A 15,244-nucleotide genomic window follows, 5' to 3' on the forward strand; every position below is an offset into this window, starting at 1 on the left:
TCCAGATTTCAGACTTAAAAAACATTAAAGACCTCACCTAATATAAAACAGATCATCTGAACATTATTAGAGAAGTGACATCATCTGTATTTATTAAAAACATTGAAAACTTCCAAGAAGGAACTCTTCAGGCCCAGATAGTTTCACTGGAGAATTCTACCAAACATTTGAAAAAAAAATTAGCATAAGTTCTACAAAATCTTTTTCAGAAACTAGAGGGGAAAGCATTACCCAGCTCATTTTATGAGGCTAATGTTATTCTAATACCCAAACCAGACAAATACAGTTTTTCTAAAAACCATAAAACTTCAGGCTTATATTTCTCATGAACTTAGATGCAAACATACTTTTTAAAACTCCTAGCAGTGACTTCCCCGGTGGTCCAGTGGTTAAGAATCTGTCTTGCGATGCAAGGGCTGCAAGTTCGATCCCTCATTGGGGAGCTAAGATCCCATGTGCCGCGGAGCAACTAAGCCTGCACACCCACTTACTGAGCCTGCCCACCCAGAGCCTGCAGGCCACAGCTAGAGTCCACACACCACGTGACATAACGAAGATCCCGCGTGCTGCAACTAAGATCTGATTAACCAAATAAATGAATACGAAAATGTAAAACTCTGCTAAAAATAAGATTTATTTTTTAAAAACCTGAAAGAGCACCAAATCCAGCAATATATTAAAAGAATTATATACCATGACCAATGGGGTAAGGACTGGAATAATTCAGCTAGGCTGAACAATATTTAAAAATCAATTAATATAGAAAAGACATTTGACAAAATTCAACATCCGTTCATGATAAAACTCTCAGCAGATTAGGGACAAAGGAAACTTCCTCAACTTAGCAAATCTCATCTATAAAAATCAGAAGTTAACATCATATTTAACAGTGAAAGACTGAATGCTTTCCTCCTAAGATTAGAAACGCAGGAATGGTGTCCACTCTCATTCTCCTATTCAACACAGTAGTGGAGGTCCTGGTCAAAGCAATAAGGCAACAAAAGGAAATAAGAGGTATACCAATTGGAGAAGGGGCTTCCCAAGTGGTTCAGTGGTAAAGAATCTGCCTGCCAATGCAGGAGAGCCTGGTTCAATTCCTAGGTCAGGAAAATCAACTGGAGAAGGGATAGGCTACCCACTCCAGTATTCTTGGGCTTCCCTTTTGGCTCAGCTGGTAAAGAATCCGCCTGCAATGCGGGAGACCTGGGTTCAGCCCCTGGTTTGGGAAGATGCCCTGGAGAAGGGAAAGGCTACCCACTCCAGTATTCTGGCCTGGAGAATGCCATGGACTGTATAGCCCATGGGGTCGCAAAGAGTCGGACACGACTGAGCCACTTTCACTTTCACTTAAAGCACTTCCTGGGGACACACAGTTTTCAGGGCATTAGCCCTCTGTGGTCCCCTTAGCCTGGCAAAGCAATAAAGCTATTCTTCAAAATCAATCAAGCAAGAAAGCAATTTCTGTCAAAATTCAAGCAAGAAATTTTGTAGACATGGACAAGCTTCATATACAATTTGTATGAAAAAAGCAAAGGAGTAGAACAGCTTAAATAATTTTGGAAAAAAATAAAGTAGGAAGAATCACTGTACCTGTAATAAATTTATTTTGTAGTTAGTGTAATCAAGATGGTGTGATACTGCTGAATGAATAATTATATAGATCAGTGGAACAGAATGAAGAATTCAGAAACAGACCGACACAAACATGCCCAACTAATATTTGACAAAATGCAAAAGTACTTCAGTGGAGGAGGGATAGTCTTTTAGACAAATGGTGATGGAACAGTTAGACATACGCAGGCAAAAAAATGAACCTTGACATAAACCTCATATTATATACAAAAATTAAATGTACATATTTAATTTTATATAATTATAAGTTAATTATATAAATCAATTTTACATTATATACAAAATAATTACAAATTAATTTAAATATTATATATAAGATATAACATAAATTTTATATAATTATAAAATAATTTTAATATTATGTAAACAATTAAATATATCAAAATGTATCACAGATTTAAATGTAATGTGGAGGACTCCCCTGGCTGTCCAGTGGTTAAGACTCCACCTCCATACTTCTACTGTAGCAGGCGTGGTTTTCATCCCTGGTCAGAGTACTAAGATCCCACATGCTGTGCAGCATGGCCAAATAAATGAATAAATATAAAACTACAATATTAAAAAAACTAAATACATGAAATTTTAAAAATAAATTAAATGTAATGTGAAACTAGAATACTTTTACAAGAAACCACAGGAGACAATCTTTGAGCTAGATGAAGACTTAATTAGATATGATACCGAAAGCACAATACATAAAAGGAAAAAAATGATAAAGTGGACTTCATCAGAATTAAAAACTTTTGCCTGGTGAAAAATATTTAAGAGGATGAAAGTAAAAACTACAAATCAGGAGGAAATATTTATAAATCACATATCTGACAAAGGCTTTATATCTAGATCATAGAAGAAACTCTAAAAAACAAACAATTTTTAAAAAGAACAATTATAAAATTCACAGAAGATATGAGCAGATATTTTACCAAGAAGAAGATATAGGTGGCAAATAAGCACATGAAAAGATGTTCAACATCATAGCAACGAACAAAATCATAAGATATCACAACACAATTTAAAGAACATTTGTTTTTAACTGAAGGATAATTGCTTTATTGTTTAGTTTCTGTCATACAAAAATGTGAATCAGCCGTAGGTGTGCATACGTCCGCTCGCTCCCTCTTGAGCCTCCCTCCCACTCCCCACCCCATCCCATCCCTCTAGGTTAAAAAACATTTTTAAGGACAGTCAAAATTAAAAAAAAAAAATAGTGGCAACATCAAAGCTGGCTGGGATGTAGAAAAATCGATCACTCATAGATTGCTGGTGGGAGTGAAATTGTTACAGCCACTCTGGGAAAACATTTGGCAGTTTCTTATAAGAGTGAACATGCAACTACCATATGATCCAGCAATTTCTGGGTCATATGACTCTTGGGCATTTATCCCAGAGAAATAAAAACTTCACTTCAGTTCAGTTCAGTCGCTCACTCGTGTCCGACTCTTTGCGACTCCATGAATCGCAGCACGCCAGGCCTCCCTGTCCATCACCAACTCCCGGAGTTCAGTCAAACTCACATCCATCGAGTCGGTGATCCCATCCAGCCATCTCATCCTCTGTCCTCCCCTTCTCCTCCTGTCCCCAATCCCTCCCAGCATCAGAGTCTTTTCCAAGGAGTCAACTCTTCGCATGAGGTGGCCAAAGTACTGGAGCTTCAGCTTTAGCATCATTCCTTCCAAAGAAATCCCAGGGCTGATTTCCTTTAGAATGGACTGGTTGGATCTCTTCCAGTCCAAGGGACTCTCAAGAGTCTTCTCCAACACCACGGATCAAAAGCATCAGTTCGGTGACCGGCAATGGCAGCGCTGACGAGAGTCCTGGTCAGCTGAATGTGGAAACAGGGAATTCTGCTGTCACCGTCCATGGGCTTTCCAGGTCACACAACCTACAAGTAGGGAGTGGGGACAGAGAGCGCGCGCCTGCATGCCAATTCTAAGCTCTTCAGGATCAAATGTCGTTCGTCCTGTCCAGAATGGCAGCCTGTGGAGGCAACTGCAAGAACAAAGTGTTTTTTTTTTTTTAAAAAAAAAAAAAAAAAGCATCAATTCTTCAGCGCTCAGCCTTCTTCACAGTCCAACTCTCACATCCATACATGACCACAGGAAAAACCATAGCCTTGACTAGACGGACCTTTGTTGGCAAAGTAATGTCTCTGTTTTTGAATATGCTATCTAGGTTGGACATAACTTTCCTTCCAAGGAGTAAGCGTCTTTTAATTTCATGGCTGCAATCACCATCTGCAGTGATTTTGGAGTCCCAAAAAATGAAGTCTCACACTCTTTCCACTATTTCCCCATCTATTTCCCATGAAGTGATGGGATCAGATACCATGATCTTCGTTTTCTGAATGTTGAGCTTTAAGCCAACTTTTTCACTCTCCTCTTTCACTTTCATCAAGAGGGTTTTTAGTTCCTCTTCACTTTCTGCCATAAGGGTGGTGTCATCTGCATATCTGAGGTGATTGATATTTCTCCTGGCAATCTTGATTCCAGCTTGTGCTTCTTCCAGCCCAGCGTTTCTCATGATGTACTCTGCATATAAGTTAAATAAGCAGGGTGACAATATACAGCCTTGACGTACTCCTTTTCCTATTTGGAACCAGTCTGTTGTTCCATGCCCAGTTCTAACTGTTGCTTCCTGACCTGCATACAAATTTCTCAAGAGGCAGGTCAGGTGGTCTGGTATTCCCATCTCTTTCAGAATTTTCCACAGTTTACTGTGATCCACACAGTCAAAGGCTTTGGCATAGTCAATAAAGCAGAAATAGATGTTTTTCTGGAACTCTCTTGCTTTTTAGGTTCACACAAAAATCTATGCACAAATGTTAATAACAACTTTATTTACGAGAACAAAATACTGGTAACAACCGGAAAGTTTTCTTTGAATAAATGATAGAACAAACTCTCATGTATCCATATCGTTGGAAAGTACTTATTAATAAAAAGAAATTTGATACATAAAACAGCCTGAACAGAATTCATGGACCTTATGGGTGTTCATTGGTAGGACTGGTGTTGAAGCTGAAACTCCAATACTTTGCCCACCTGATGCGAAGAGCTGATTCATTTGAAAAGACCCTGATGCTGGGAAAGATTGACGGCAGGAGAAGGGGACAACAGAGGATGAGATGGTTGGATGGTATCACCGACTCGATGGACATGGGTTTGGGTGGACTCCGGGAGTTGTTGATGGACGGGGAGGCCTGGCGTGCTGTGGTTCATGGGGTCACAAAGAGTCGGACACGACTGAGCAACTGAACTGAACTGAACTGAACTGATACTTACTGAAAAAAGTCAACATCAAAACGTTACCTTAATAGAACATTCTAAAAATGACCAAAAAAAGAAATAGAAATGGAGAACAGATTAACAGTTGCTAGGAGACAGGGATAGGACTGAAGTGGTGCGGGGGTGGGCATTCATGTGAAGATGCAGCATAAGGGTGTCCTTTCGTGGTGATGGAAGAGTTCTGGATCTTAACTGTAGGGATGGTTCTACAAATCTTTACATGGGATAAAATTGCACAGAACTATATACACACACAACCACAGAAATGAATGTAGATTTTTTTAAACAGTAAACAGTGAATGAGATCTGTAGTCTAGTTAACACTATGTACTGATGTCAACTTTCCGGTTTCGATATCATACTACAGCTATAAAAGATGTCACCGTGGGAAGCTGGCTGAAGACTGGCACAAGATTATTTGTACTATTTATTTTTCTTTTTAGCTGCACTACTCAGCTTTTGGGATCTTAGTTCCCTGACCAGGGATTGAACCTGTGCCCTCGGCAGTGAAAGCCCAGAATCCTAACCATTGGGCAACCAGGAAGTTCCCTATTTGTACTATTTTTACAACTCCTTGTGGATCTATAATTGCTTCAAAATAAAACCTTTTGTTTTAAAAAATAGGGAAACTAAAAAATAAAAATACATTTTAAAAAATGACTTATCTCCTCAAATTTTCAAAGGCCTCTTAGTCTTCTGAAGCAGGCTAAACTGACTTCAGAGAGTCTCTTCCTAATGCTGAAGATAGAGGCAGGTATGGAAAGAAAGCACCAAAAGGAAGCAGCTGCTAAAGAGAACAGAGGTTGTTGTTCAGTCACTATGTTGTGTCCGACTCTTGTTGATCCCCACAGGACTGTAGCCAGCCAGGCTCCTCTGTCCAAGAGATTTCCCAGGCAAGAATACAGGAATGGGTGGCCATTTCCTTCTCCAGGGGATCTTCCTGACCCAGAGATTGAACCCGCATCTCTTGCATTGGCAGGCAGATTCTTTACCACTGAGCCACCTGGGAAGCCCAAAGAGAACAGAGGTAAGTAGGCCAAATTTCAGGAACTAATGGGAGAAAAATAATATGCCTTGAGCAAGGATGTGGGCTACAGTTTTAGTAGAAGGGGGCTGTGTGTTCACGTACATCCAAACATGGAGAGAATAACAGGGTCAGACAGGCTGGCTCAGATCTGGGTTTGGGGAGTCAGAATGGGAGGAGGGAACACCTCTGTGAAGGTGGGTGGAGAGACACTAGAAGGAAATCATTTTGAAATGAGAACACAGAGTCTGTGGTTCGGGTGTTGCAGGGATGAACATTCAGCCTTATGAGCACTGATTGTCTGGCTCAGTCATTTGATCCCTGGCTGATGAGGACTTAGCCCTCTCCTGCCCCCATAGCATGAGCTCTTCCTGCTCCCTCAGCGGCCCCCTCACCCAAACCCAAGGCATAATAATAATAGCCATCATCACAACCTACATTTGCACAGAACCTTCTCATTTTTCTCAAAATCGTTTCACATCTATGACCTCATTTGAGCCTCACTGTTCATTTGTAAGGTTGTCAGGGAAGGTGTTTCTGAAGGTAAGAGATTTAAGAAATCTAGAGATTTCACTGACTCATGATATACGGAGTTTCATTTTAGGTCTCTGGGCTGTGGTGATCAACTCTGAAATAGGAATTGTGGTCACTAGTTTCCTATTGGGTCGTATCAGCTCTCAGTTTATAGCTTCCTTTGCCACCTGACGTACAGGGAATAAGAAATTCAGAGAGAAAAGCTATCAGCGAAATCCTGCCTCAGAGAAAGGGCTCTGCTTTTCAAGGAGCCATAATGATAAAGAAAAAGCATCAGTTCATTTGTTTAAGGGTTTTAGTTTTCTTAAGAAAGGAAAGGAAAACATGCAGATTTCACTCCGACCAGTGGTTTTATGTTTTCAGGTAATTCCTGAACCTTAGTCATACACAGGTCCTAGATTAATCAGAATTTATTTTTATCTCCTAACCTTCCAGCTGAAGCTTAGAGTGCTGTTCTTTGCCTGCTGGGTGAGGTTGCCATAGAAACTCTTTCAGGGGAAGCAGTGTCTCCCTTTATAATGTTGTGACTGCAAATCAGGGACTAACGCAGACCAGCCGCTCTGAGACTGGAATAAGAACTATGGGAGTGGGAAGGCAATCATCTCCTCTACTCCAAAGATTTCCTGTGCCCTGCGATGTGAAGTGTTTCCCAAACAGATGAGTGTCTAAGCACACAAAAGGAAGTACCTTTTCCCTCTCTGAGCCTGATCTTCATTAGCCCCTGGCCAGAGGTTGGCTGGGAAGCCCAGATTAGAATTAAGAGCACTGCTATCCTGCTGTTGGTTTGAACTGGTTCACAAGACCCATGTGTCTATGTCTTCCCAATTCCATGCTCAGGGATGTCACATCAGTAGCTTGAAGTTAGTCCTGAGGACTTCGCTAGCGGTCCAGTGGTAGAGAATCCACCTTCCAATGCAGGGCACATGGTTTCGATCCCTGGTCAGAGAACTAAGATGCCACATGCTGCAGGGCAACTAAGCCCAAGCCCCCAAATGAGAGAGTCTGTGTGCTACAACTCCTGAGCCCTGGCGCCAGCAAAAGATCCAGGGTGCCACAACTAAGACCCGAAGCAGCCAAATAAATACACTAATTTTGAAAAAGAAATTAGTCCTAGTAGGAGTATTTACAGAAATTGATAAATTAGGGCTTTCTACTCTTTCCAGCTCACTACCAAGAACTTATTTTTCTCAAGAACTTTAAAAAGATTTAAGATCTGCCACTGAGTATTTTGTCTTCCAAATATTCCTGGTTTATAGGTATCTCTAAAGATACCTATAAGCAACTCAGTGTTAAAAAAAAAAAAAAGGCAGAAAAATAAGTTTATTTAAAGAAGCTGTTCTAGGATACGGTTGTTTTCACTCAGGAAGGGTTAAGTTACTTTTTTAAAAAATGATCTTAGATTCAAATGCTTTTATATTATATCTGATCTCAGACTCTTGGAATTTGTATTCCCTTTCTTCCTGTTCTGGTCTATCTGAAAACAACAAACATTTCTGAATCACTCTTCTCTGTCTCTGAGTGGAGGTCTACTTTTGAACCTTGGCTTCCTGGATATGTCTCTTTCTATTAGTTCAAAGAGGAGCAATGACACCACCCCGAGGGGCAGAATGGAGAAGCTGGGCAAAGACTGATGGCCAGCGGGTGCCTGGGTCAAGTGTCAGGCGAGGTATTGTCAGGCTGTCCCCTAATTAGTGGAGGCTTTGGTGCTGTTGTGAACTCTACCTGTACAGGCAGCTCTAGCCCAAGTGGAGTCTTTAGCGCCAGCCTCGTCTAGCTGGGAGCAGAGTCAGATTGAGAGCAGGGGTAACTTTGGATGAGAGTCTAAATAAAGCTCCCCATTCGGCAGCTGTCACAAATGCTCATCTTACCTCACTGGGTTGGAATGAACTCTGTGTTGCTGGGACAGGAACTTCTAGGAAAGCCATGGACGTGCTGCCCTTCATTCCACTGGGGGCTGTCGGGTCAGCTGAGCCTGGAAGCTGAGGAGTGGGAGTCGGCGCTTCTCAATTCCACGAATGAAGCAACATCAACAGATCCTGTCAGCTGGCAAAGAGTCGCAGCTGTGGCTCTGCCTCCTTGCAGCCAGCAGAGAGAAAGAAAGAAAACGGAAGGAAGGAAAGAAAAGGGGGGAAAGAAAGAAAAACAAAGGAAAATGAAAATGAGATATAAAAGGAAATGAAAATGGAGTGGGAGGTGGGAGGGAAGTTCAAGAGAAAAGTGACATGTATATACCTATGGCTGATTCAATGGTGATACAGGGCAGAAACCAACATAATGTTATAATTATCCTCCAATTAAAAATAAATAAATTTAAATTTTAAAAAAGGATATCAGAAAGAGTTGAAATCCTCCTCTCACCTTTCCATCTGGTCCTGAAGATTAAGACCCAAACAGTAGATGGTTGGTGATGAGACTGATCTTATTTAATTTTTTTTATTTGGCTGCACAGGGTCTTAGTTGTAGCACATGGAATCTTTAGTTGTGGCATTTGAACTCTTAGTTGTGGTATGTGGGATCTAGCTTCCTGACCAGGGATTGAACCCAGGCCCCCTGCATTGGCAGCTTGGAGTCTTAGCCACGGGATCACTAGTGGCTCACTAGGGAGTCCCAGTGATGAGATTTAAAGAAGAAATAGTTTCCTTACTCCTAGTTTCCACTTCAGTTCAGTCAGTTCCGTCACTCAGTTGTGTTCGACTCTTTGCGACCCCATGGACTGCAGCATGCCAGGCCTCCGTGTCCATCACGAGCTCCCGGAACTTGCTCAAACTCATGTCCATTGAGTCAGTGATGCCATCCAACCATCTCATCCTCTGTCATCCCCTTTTCTTCCTGCCTTCATTCTTTCCCAGAATCAGGGTCTTTTCCAATGAGCCAGTTCTTCAAATTAGGTGACCAAACTATTGAAGTTTCAGCTTCAGTATCAGTCTTTCCAATGAATATTCAGGATTGATTTCCTTTAGGATTGACTGGTTTGATCTCCTTACACTCCAAGGGACTCTCAAGACTCTTCTCCAATACCGCAGTTCAAAAGCATCAATTCTTTGGCACTCAGCTTTCTATATAGTCGACGTTCACTCTTGCCATCTCCTGTTTGACCACTTCCAATTTGCCTTGATTCATGGACATAATATTCCAGGTTCCTATGCAATATTGCTCTTTACAGCATCGGACCTTGCTTCTATCATCAGTCACATCCACAACCGGGTATGGTTTTTGCTTTGGCTCCATCCCTTCATTCTTTCTGGAGTTATTTCTCCACTGATCTCCAGTAGCATATTGGGTACCTACCGACCTGGGGAGTTCCTCTTTGAGTATCCTATCATTTTGCCTTTTCATACTGTTCATGGGGTTCTCAAGGCAAAAATACAGAGTGGTTTGCCATTCCCTTCTCCAGTGGACCACATTCTGTCAGACCTCTCCACCATGACCCGCCCATCTTGGGTGGCCCCACAGGCATGGCTTAGTTTCATTGAGTTAGACAAGGCTGTGGTCCATGTGATTAGATTGACTAGTTTTCTGTGACTATGGTTTCAGTGTGTCTGCCCTCTGATGCCCTCTCGCAACACTTACCATCTTAGTTGGGTTTCTCTCAGCTTGGACGTGGGGTATCTCTTCACGGCTGCTCCAGCAAAGCGCAGCCGCTGCTCCTTACCTTGGACGAGGGGTATCTCCTCCCTGCTGCCCCTCCTGACCTTGAATGTGGAGTGGCTCCTCTCAGCCCTCCTGCGCCCACACAGCCACCACTCCTTGGACGTCAACATTCTAGGAATCAGCGAACTAAAATGGACTGGAATGGGTGAATTTAACTCAGATGACCATTATATCTACTACTGCGGCAGGAATCTCTTAGAAGAAATGGAATAGCCATCATGGTCAACAAAAGAGTCCAAAATGCAGTACTTGGATGCAATCTCAAAAACGACAGAATGATCTCTGTTCATTTCCAAGGCAAATCATTCATATCACAGTAATCCAAGTCTATATGCCCCAAGCAGTAATGCTGAAGAAGCTGAAGTTGAACGGTGCTATGAAGACCTACAAGACCTTTTAGAACTAACACCCAAAAAGATGTCCTTTTCATTATAGGGGACTGGAATGCAAAAGTAGGAAGTCAAGAAACACCTGGAGTAACAGGCAAATTTGGCCTTGGAATACGGAATGAAGCAGGGCAAAGGCTAATAGAGTTTTGCCAAGAGAACACACTGGTCATAGCAAACACCCTCTTCCAACAACATAAGAGAAGACTCTACACATGGACATCACCAGATGGTCAACACTGAAATCAGATTGATTATGTTCTTCGCAGCCAAAGATGGAGAAGCTGTATACAGTCAGCAAAAACAAGATCGGGAGCTGACTGTGGCTCAGATCATGAACTCCTTATTGCCAAACTCAGACTTAAATTGAAGAAAGTAGGGAAAACCACTAGACCATTCAGGTATGACCTAAATCAAACCCCTTATGATTATACAGTGGGTGTGAGAAATAGATTTAAGGGACTAGATCTGATAGATAGAGTGCCTGATGAACTATGGACAGAGGTTCGTGACATTGTACAGGAGACAGGGATCAAGACCATCCCCGTGGAAAAGAAATGCAAAAAAGCAAAATGGCTGTCTGGGGAGGCCTTACAAATAGCTGTGAAAAGAAGAGAAGTGAAAAGCAAAGGAGAAAAGGAAAAGTATAAGCATCTGAATGCAGAGTTCCAAAGAATAGCAAGAAGAGATAAGAAAGCCTTCCTCAGGGATCAATGCAAAGAAATAGAAGAAAACAACAGAATGGGAAAGACTAGAGATCTCTTCAAGAAAATTAGAGATACCAAGGGAATATTTCATGCAAAGATGGGCTCGATAAAGGGCAGAAATGGTATGGACCTAACAGAAGCAAAAGATATTAAGAAGAGGTGGCAAGAATACACAGAAGAACTGTACAAAAAAGATCTTCACGACCCAGATAATCATGATGGTGTGATCACTCACCTAGAGCCAGACATCCTGGAATGTGAAGTTAAGTGGGCCTTAGAAAGCATCACTATGAACAAAGCCTGTGGAGGTGATGGAATCCCAGTTGAGCTATTTCAAATCCTGAAAGATGATGCTGTGAAAGTGCTGCACTCAATATGCCAGCAAATTTGGAAAACTCAGCGGTGGCCACAGGACTGGAAAAGGGCAGTTTTCATTCCAATCCCAAAGAAAGGCAATGCCAAAGAATGCTCAAACTACCGCACAATTGCACTCATCTCACACGCTAGTAAAATAATGCTCAAAATTCTCCAAGCCAGGCTTCAGCAATACGTGAACCATGAACTTCCTGATGTTCAAGCTGGTTTTAGAAAAGGCAGAGGAACCAGAGATCAAATTGCCAACATCCTCTGGATCATCAAAAAAGCAAGAGAGTTCCAGAAAGATCTGCTTTCTTGGCTATGGCAAAGCCTTTGACTGTGTGGATCACAATCAACTGTGGAAAATTCTGAAAGAGATGGGAATACCAGACCACCTGACCGGCCACTTGAGAAATTTGTATGCAGGTCAGGAAGCAACAGTTAGAACTGGACATGGAACAACAGACTGGTCCCAAATAGGAAAAGGAGTACGTCAAGGCTGTATATTGTCACCCTGCTTATTTAACTTATACGCAGAGTACATCATGAGAAACGCTGGGCTGGAAGAAGCACAAGCTGGGATCAAGATTGCCAGGAGAAGTATCAATAACCTCAGATATGCAGATGACACCACCCTTATGGCAAAAAGTGAAGAGGAACTAAAAAGCCTCTTGATGAAAGTGAAAGAGGAGAGTGAAAAAGTTAAAGCTCAACATTCAGAAAATGAAGATCATGGCATCTGGTCCCATCACTTCATGGGAAATAGATGGGGAAACAGTGGAAAAAGTGTCAGACTTTATTTTTCTGGGCTCCAAAATCACTGCATATGGTGATTGCAGCCATGAAATTAAAAGATGCTTACCCCTTGGAAGGAAAGTTATGACCAACCTAGATAGCATATTGAAAAGCAGAGACATTACTTTGCGAACAAAGGTCCGTCTAGTCAAGGCTATGGTTTTTCCAGTGGTCATGTATGGATGTGAGAGTTGGACAGTGAAGAAAGCTGAGTGCCAAAGAATTGATGCTTTTGAATTGTGGTGTTGGAGAAGACTCTTGAGAGTCCCTTGGACTGCAAGGAGATCCAACCAGTCCATTCTGAAGGAGATCAGTCCCGGGTGTTCTTCGGAAGGAATGATGCTAAAGCTGAAACTCCAGTACTTTGGCCACCTCATGCGAAGAGTTGACTCATTGGAAAAGACTGTGATGCTGGGAGGGATTGGGGGCAGGAGGAGAAGGGGACGACAGAGGATGAGATGGCTGGATGGCATCACTGACTCGATGGACGTGAGTCTGAGTGAACTCCAGGAGTTGGTGATGGACAGGGAGGCCTGGCGTGCTGCGATTCATGGGGTCACAAAGAGTCGGACACGACTGAGTGACTGAACTGAACTGACTTTCTATATAGTCCACTTTCACATGCATACATGACTACTGGAAAAACTATAGCTTTGACTAGATGTGTCTTTGTTGACAAAGTAATGTCTCTGCTTTTTAATATATTTTCTAGGTTGGTCGTAGCTTTTCTTCTAAGGAGCAAGCATCTTTTAATTTCATGGCTGCAGTCACCATCTGCAGTGATTTTGGAGCCCCCCAAAATAAAGTCTGTCACTGTTTCCCCACCTATTTGCCATGAAGTGATCGGACTGGATGCCATGATCTTAGTTTTCTGATGTTGAGCTTTAAGCCAGCTTTTTCACTCTCCTCTTTTACTTTTACCAAGAGTCTCCTCAGTTCCTCTTCACTTTCTGCCATAAGAGTGGTGTCATCTGCATATCTGAGGTGATTGATATTTCTCCTGGCAATCTTGATTTCAGCTTGTGCTTTATTCAGCCTGGTATTTCACATGATGTACTATGCATATAAGTTAAATAACCAGGATGACAATATTCTTGACAGACTCTTTTCCCGATTTGGAACCACTCTGTTGTTCCATGTCCATTTCTAACTGCTGCTTCTTGACCTGTGTACAGGAGGCAGGTAAGGTGGTCTGGTATTCCCATTTCTTGAAGAATTTTCCACAGTTTGTTGTGATCCACACAGTCAAAGGCTTTGGCATAGTCAATAAAGCAGAAGTAGATGTTTTTCTGGAACTCTCTTGCTTTTTTGATGATCCAACAGATGTTGGCAATTTGACCTTTGGTTCCTCTGCCTTTTCTAAATCCAGCTTGAACATCTGGAAGTTCATGATTCATGTACTGTTGAAGCCTGGCTTGGAGAATTTTGAGCATTACTTCACTAGCGTGTGAGATGAGTGCAATTGTGTGATAGTTTGAACATTCTTTGGCATTGTCTTTCTTTGGGATTGGAATGAAAACTGACCTTTTCCAGTCCCGTGGCCACTGCTGAATTTTCCAAATTTGCTGGCATATTGAGTGCAGTACTTTAACCGCATCTTTTAGGATTTGAAATAGCTCGGCTGGAATTCATCACCTCTACTAGCTTTGTTCATAGTGATGCTTCCTAAGGCCCACCTGACTGCATTCCAGGATGTCTGGCTCTAGGTGAGTGATCACACCATCATGGTTATCTGGGTCATGAAGATCGTTTTTGTATAGTTCTGTGTATTCTTGCCACCTCTTCTTAGTATCCTCTGCTTCTGTTAGGTCCAAACCATTTCTGTCCTTCATTGAGCTCATCTTTGTCTGAAATGTTCCCTTGGTATCTCTGATTTTCTTGAAGAGGTCTCTAGTCTTTCCCATTCTATTGTTTATTTTTATTGCTTTGCATTGATCACTTCAGCCATCTCTCCTATACACAAAAACAGGACCAAGGGTGTGTCTCTTCCCTCCCTCATAAAAACAAAAGGCATCTTCTCCTCCCTCTGAGATCTGACTCCACCCTCGTGGCCTTTAAGGCCCTCAGGGATTGCTGGCAAGGCACAGATGCTTATTTTGGGGTTGTATTTGGGTACCATAAGTTCCAGTGTATGCAGGAGGACTATGTTGTTATTAGAATTCATAGACTATGTTTTTATTTGTACTTTTAGGAACAAACTTCCCCCCAATTTTGACTGTTATGTCTTTCATTTCTTCACTGAATCTTTTCTTACTTTCTCCCTCAGCTCTCATCAGTACTAATCTTCACAGAATCCTTTGGAAGGAGGCTGTGTGCTCCACTTACTTCTATTCCCCTGGAAGAGAAGCATTCACTATCCAGGCTCCCAGTTGCCATAATGAGACCACAGTTTTATACAAATGACTCAACTCAGCTGCTCCTTTATGGGGCTCATACAGGTCACTATTCTTGTAGCTTCTTCAAAGTTCTCTGCTGACTTCCCTAGAAATCATCCATCTTCCTCTCCATCTGAGAAAGGCTGTTCTCTTTTTTATACCACCGTTGCCTTCACGAATGTCAGTAATCCATGCTGATAACTCTTCTTATATTTTGGCCTCACACGTTTTCTTTCTTTTAAATTCCAGAGATCTGCAAACATCCACCAGTTTTCAATCCAGTCCAGCTGACCATTTAGTGAATTTAGTCAAGAATTGTTGATTTACTGACCTGCATATGAACTTGAAATCTCTTCCTCTGTTTCATTTCTTTGAATGCCATGACTATTTGTTTTGATTTTTTTTTCTGCTTTGCAGTAATGTTTGCTTGTTGGAAAAATAATTCAAATTTGTAAATTAAAAAAACCCATTATCCTGATCACCTTAACTCCAATGTCCT

This window comes from Bos indicus x Bos taurus, chromosome 15 (assembly GCF_003369695.1).
Source record: "Bos indicus x Bos taurus breed Angus x Brahman F1 hybrid chromosome 15, Bos_hybrid_MaternalHap_v2.0, whole genome shotgun sequence".
NCBI classification, from domain to species: Eukaryota; Metazoa; Chordata; class Mammalia; order Artiodactyla; family Bovidae; genus Bos; species Bos indicus x Bos taurus.